Source organism: Barbatula barbatula, assembly GCF_947034865.1.
Source record: "Barbatula barbatula genome assembly, chromosome: 12".
NCBI classification, from domain to species: domain Eukaryota; kingdom Metazoa; phylum Chordata; class Actinopteri; order Cypriniformes; family Nemacheilidae; genus Barbatula; species Barbatula barbatula.
The window spans coordinates 6804424-6811232 of record NC_136775.1 but is presented as its reverse complement, the minus strand read 5'-3'; positions in this window follow the sequence as shown (position 1 = coordinate 6811232).

The window sequence follows — 6809 nt, the reverse complement described above, 5'->3', positions numbered from 1 at the left end:
GTCTCCTCTCTAACGTACTCACTGCTGAACATCCATATCAACGTGGGATTTGACCTTAGAGAGAGTGGCAGCTGGCCCTGTCGTGTTTTTCAACATAAAGTGCCTGTGGGCATATACATACTAGTCAAATACTCCTCCACCTAACGCTAACACCACAACTATTAGCATGTCAGAAAGAAAATAAACGTAAAGCAAGATAAATGTGATTTTTCCTGGAGGGGTGAAAGTATTCATTCTTCTGCACACATATGAAATCCCTTTGAGAAACTCTATATAATTCTAATGTGAGTAAGAGAGACTAAATGGCATCATCTTCTTCCAATATGTTTCAGATATTTTTATTGGATAATATGCTCTGAAAAAAATAAAGATCATCATCACAATGGTGAACCAAATATGATATATCACCTGCTGTCTGAGCAAAAATTAAATTCACATGTGCTCTATTATATAAACAGTTTGGCAATGAACTCTTAAACACTCTTCACAGCTTTTCTATGTGACTTCTGTGCAAGCTAATTTTTTATTTATTGCAAAAATGTTTACAAAAAGTTGTATACATCCCCTTTTTTCTTTGGCAGAAAATATTGGGAAATCAAATCTTAAAGTTTGAAACAATACAAAATTTTAATTTTGGGGTGATTCAACCCTCACACATTTGAGATATGTTTGTGTTTATCCTGCAAATTTAGTATATGCATGCATGTGTGCCGAATTTGCATGCTTTGTGATTTTTCCTCCATGTTGCACATAATAGATTCACCAGATGTTGCTCCTTATTGAAATGAATTACAGCCGAAAACTAACCTGAAACAGCATTCTGAAAATCCAATCATGTCAGGAAAGGAATTTTATCCAACCCTGTCTGTCTCTCTCTCTCTCTCTCTCTCTGGCGTGCACTTAATGGCTTGAGGTCAGTGGGGTCAAATATCCCACAGTCCCATTTTAGCTCAAGGCTTCCCCTGAAATCTCTTACATACTGATTCATCAAAATCCACTCATGAATCCTCCTCCCACGAACAGTCTATTCCTGACACAAATTTTGCTCTTAACCAGTAACTCCAACTGAGCCACCTGTTATCTGGATCCCTGCGAGGGCTCTTCTTTTATGAGTGAGCTGCGCTGCATTATATTAGGAGTCTATTTAGGTTTTCAGGTTTGGCACGGAGCTAGGGGCTTAAGATCCATACTTAGATGAGGAAAGAAAAAGCATTCAAATGCAAGGTCAAAAATCTTAAAAAATATTTAAGATTATGAAAAGTTTGTTCTTACCCTTTAAATGTTAAAGAAACATGCCCAAAGATCCTATTCTATTTTGTGCTTTACTGATACAGGCAACATGAGCAAAGCGACTCGCTTTAAATTGTTTTGCACATTTTCCAGCTGTAACGTCATGGTTTTAATTCATATCTTTGAGCTCTGTCCGTTCACATTTGGAAGACAACTGCTTCCTCTGAAATGGTTTGATGTTAAATTCAGCACTTACTGTAACTGGCATTAAAGTAGTTTGAGACAACAACACAAAAAACGTTTTTTGCAATTAAGCCAAGTTTTATATACAAAAGCCTTATCTTAAGATGATTGTTTTGGTCTCTAATGAGACCAAAACAAAAGAAAGTTTTTTTTCTTCATCCCTTACTAAATGAAAATATATTCTCCTGTAAATTAACTGTCAATATATTAAATATAATATATATTGGAAGATATATACTATATATTGTTAATATATTAAAAATATAAGCATTATTTACGATTATTTTATGTTTAATGTTTATTTATGTATAGTTCTAAAAAATTAAATACCATTATCTTTTATTGTTGATATTTATTATCATTCATTTTTATTAATATATTGTATTATATTGCATTATATTTAACAGGATAACCCTTTCTTGGTCTAGTGGCAGGATCACGAGCTTCATGTTTTGTGTGGAGAGAGACATGTTATTGTTGGTTCTGACATAACATGCGCTCTCTCCAGTCTCGTCTCTGGCTCCGCCCCTATCGTTTCCTCATTTAGCTTTCCATCAGTGTTTCATTCCCAACACCTGTCCCTTGGTAATAGCCTTTGTTAGTCTACTTATTTAATGCCCTTGTGCTAGTTCATTCTGCTGTAGCTTTGTCCTGTTTGAGGTTCTTGGCTTATGTCGTGTATATCAAGTATATCAAGTAGTCTTATTAAAAAAAAAAAACTCTCTCTTCTCTCAACAGGTAGTGGTCTAGCTTTTGTTGAAACTGGTAACTTTTTAATAGGACCTATCGTACTGATGTATCGCTTATTGCTCCCTGAACTTTTTGTAAGTCGATTTGGATAAAATTTTGCTCTTGTCGAAAGCAACTTGTCATCTAGACGTATTTTGTGTGGCAGCTGTGCAAGGGACCTTGTAAATTCCATAATGAAGGTGCTAGCGGAAGTAAAGATGCACTGCTTCACAGCAGAACGGAAGATGCGTGACGTCATGTGAAAAGGGCCTATTAATCTTGTTTTAGTCGTTTGTTTGGTTTAATCCTGTTTCTTCGTTTTGCCACATCGTGGTAAGTTTATCTTTTAAGTTTTACCTCAGTTTTTTTGTCTTCCCCCGTCATGGGTTTTTATTTTATAATAAAGTTTGCTGTCTGCCTTGGATTCTTCTTTCTCTCAGTCCCAACCCTGACACTTATTTTGGTTTCACATGCACAGATGAATCCTTGCACAATTCAAACAACTGACTCACAGACAATGTGGTTATATTTTAATGCCAACAATGCTGAAAACTTCTGGAATTTGTCTTTTATCCAAAGCGATTCTCTCTTTAAAGAGAGAAGTCAGAACTGATCGGTCTGGTGCTGACGGAAGATTTAAGTTTTTTCCGATTCTTAAAGCTCCCCTTTTTGAGGCTTTGATTGTGTTTTGGGGTGTTTAACAATGGATGTTCATGTTTCTCTTTTTTTTAACTTTATATTTCACATATTCAAAGTCTATTGTAATCCCTCTGCTAACAAAACGACTGGATGTCTTCGGGTCTGTGTAAAGTTCCTCCTCCCGAAACGCTGTGATTAGTAAAGCTGACCAGGTCTGTCGTGATTGGTTCCCCGCTTAGAGTGTGTGAAGCTTCCCACCCATACCAAATCAACGAGCTTCCGCTGCTCAGGCTGATGTGATTGGTCTGCACCCTCTCAGTACACGTGTCTTAATAAAGTTTTGCTTTTAGCAATAACACAATGGTTTCATGTTATAAACTCAAAACATACGGATCGATCGAAGTGTAATGGAGGTTTGCTTGTGCATGCAAACAACAATCTTTGTTAGAGCTCCCGATTGTGTCCTACCCTGGGAAATGACACCAGACCGATTGGCCTCAGAACGGTTATATTAATTAACACTAATAACAGAAGCGTTAGTTTTGCCTTTTTATATTGGACCCTAGTTGGATAATAAAAAGAGCAGATTGACCAGGAGACATAGGCAAGCAGGACACAAAGTGTTTTAGAGGTACGCACACACAGCTTTCACAGCCGATGTTAAAGTCATGGATGCTGTTATTTGACCGTTGGTTGTCCGAATGTGTGTAGCTGATTTCTTATTACCAGCTCTAGGACTGTGATGAAATGAAAGTAGGTTAGCGCGTAGCTCAGTCAAATATTTACAATCTCTGTTAACCAAACACTACTCCAGTGGCTCTTCCTCGTCTCTAAAGATGGCCTCGCTCCTTTGTTGGCTTATTCCTGTCGGCGAAAGTTATTAAAAGCACTCGGAATAGTGACATCATGTACCCGGGAAATAGAGTGCTATATAGCCGTTCTCTGTAGTCCTTAAAAAGCGAAATTCTATTAAAGACAATATCTAGCTTGGCACTTGAACTTTGAGCGTTTTATTTGCAGGTATTGTTTATGCTCTAACAGCAACATTACACACTAACTAAAGGTTGGAAAATGGGATCGCACGCACATGGACCTTTAAATATGGCTATAGGATCTGCTGATTCCTGAACAGCACAGTGAAATACCAGTAGATCCTCCCAATAGATTTCACAGGTGAGACTTACAATCAGTTAAAGCAGTTCAAACAAACACCTGTCCAAATATTGGTTTTAGCTTCTGAGACTCAAATACACAAAGACAACAGTTAAAGAAAATAAGATGACCCACACCCAAACTTTACATGCAAATTCTATGGGATAAGAAAATGAAGGATTTCCTCTCTTTATTAAACAAGCCATAGTATTTGCATATAGCATTTTTTTCATGTTAGACACATGAAAGCAGATATGACATTCCAATCAGGATGTTTGTTTGCATGCCAAATAACGTGAGGTAAACCGAAATGCAAAAAAACTTGTTTCGCTTTTTTTCGCTTTAACTTGTCACGCTTCTGTGACATGGTTTTCCTAGCTGAGAAAGCTTTCCTATCTCAACTTCAAAAATGTATGGTTCACGAACTGATCATCAGACCCAGAATGTCCACATTTTCTAGATTTATTGCACAGGTATATTATCTGGTGTATGCACAAGATCAATTATTTGTCGATTTTTTTTAAATAAGAGCCATTCTATAACAACTAATTTCCCCATGCTACAGATATAGATCAGATATAGATATAGATATTATTTAATACTTTGAACCGTCCAATCATCACATTGGCTCGATGAATGTAATTGTGTTGTGATTAAGTTAAGTGAAATTTGTCAGATATGGTGACCCATACCCGAAATGTGACCTCCATTTAACCCATCTAAAGAGAAGTGAACACACGCACAGCAAGTCGTGAACACACGTACACCCGAAGCATTCGATACACATTAAATATACATTAAATATATTAAAATACAATAAAACATTGTGGCAGGCTCTCCGATTCCGTCCACCATCTTTGATGACATAGCCAGCTGGCTGCTCTGCAGTACAACCCTCGTTTTGAATATGAAAAGTTTCGTCATTACCATAGACAGGAAACAAAAAAGAAAAATAGATAATGTTTGGAATGCAAAGCCATAGAAATTTACACGTATGTAAACATTCTCAAATTGTATGTGTACATAAATGTCATGGTGCTGAAAAAATACTTTAAAAAGTGCACTGTGACATATTTATACATTTATAAACACTGACTGTATTGTTTTACGTATAGTGGTGTTTAAGCAACTGATATATCTCCGCTGTGGGCAACACGTTATAGATATCGCTGTAACATTTTACAATTCAGTTGTTTTTATTAACATTAGTACGTGCATTAGCTAATATGAACTAACACAGTGTCTACACCGGGCACGGTGCGACTAATAGAACAATATAAAGTATTAGAACCCATTATAATTTTAAATGTTGTCCACACTGGATGTGGCGCTACGTCCGGTGTAGACACAGTGTAACAATGAACAAAACTTAGTCAGCGTTTATTATTCTTAATTCATGTTAAGTTTAGCATTTAACAATAAATTTTTTAATTAAACATTAGTTAAAGGAGCAATTTGGAGATTTCAGCATCATCTAGTGGTGAGGTTGCAAATTGCAACCAACGGCTTCCTCCACCCCCCTTTCGAAGCATGTTGTCACATCTTCGCTTCTTTGCAGAAGTAGATAAGGTATTTACGAAACGCGCTCTGTAGTGCAGTTTGTCCGTTTAGAAACAACCTGGTAGGGGACATTGTTTTGATCAAACATAATTTATTGAATGTGTAATATCGCTATTTAAATCAATCAGTAATGAGCTTCTTAATTATGCAGATATACAAATGAGAAGCATTTAATTTGAAATAAAATTTGCCATGATGCTTTGCAGACCTTGCCAATAATAAGCGCAGTTAGTATTAAATCTGTTACTATCGAGATGCTCTCCTTTCAAGATGCCTTGTGCTTTATCAAATATAGCCTTTAGAATTCCACAGTGGACACCGTGGAGGCTGAACCTGTGGTGGTATCAGAGGCCGGCATGTTAAAGCCTGTAACAGAATATAATTTATTTTGTATTGGGAAAATTGTTACTGGGCAAGTGAGGTGATTGCATCCTTGTCACAGTGATTGTCACATGTTTTGATATGTCATGTGTCACTCGGGCACGCCTGTTAATTCAATATATCCCTCAAGCAACAAACAGCGGGGTGGTTTGTCAAACAGTGGTATGAGAGATCAAATTGACACTAAATGTTTGACATGTTTTCTTATTGGCACCTTTAACATTTCGGTGGTTGGCATGTTCCTAAAACCTTTAACTTCTTTGACTAACCAGGGAGTCACGGAAGCTAAACAAGGAGATGTAAAGTTCTGAGTTATTTAATTTAGTTATTTTGTCTTGCCGAATATATGTAAAAATCTCTTATCAGAAATACTGTCCATAATCTATACAATTTAGCATAATGTCAAAGTGACATTGAGGACTGCAGTTCAGTTGATAATCTGAAAACTATTTAGTTTTGTTCGATTTTTTTGGCTTTGATTGTGCAAGCGGCCCATATTTTCCATTGCTCAAGCTAAAAAATTATCGTCTCTTCAGTTTCATCTGTTTGGACTAAAAAACTAAAGCACAGAAGAGGCCTTATAATCTCGTTCCAGGACTCTCTGTTGGCCTTATATCGATTGCCATAATATTCTGTGTTACATAACCTGACTAGGTTGACCTAGTTTTCTCTACATTTTCAATAAAAGTTTGCTATATAAATGCTTTTGATCCGATCTTCATTAACTTCCAGTGATGTTACACGATAGTAGCTGCATTTAAATTTACAAATTTTAGATTGTCCTGCTCTCTGAAAATTCCTTGCAGAAGTCTGATCCAAAGTCCAAAGATGAAAGATTCCTCTGAGATGAAGAATAAAGGTGAATCATAGAGACA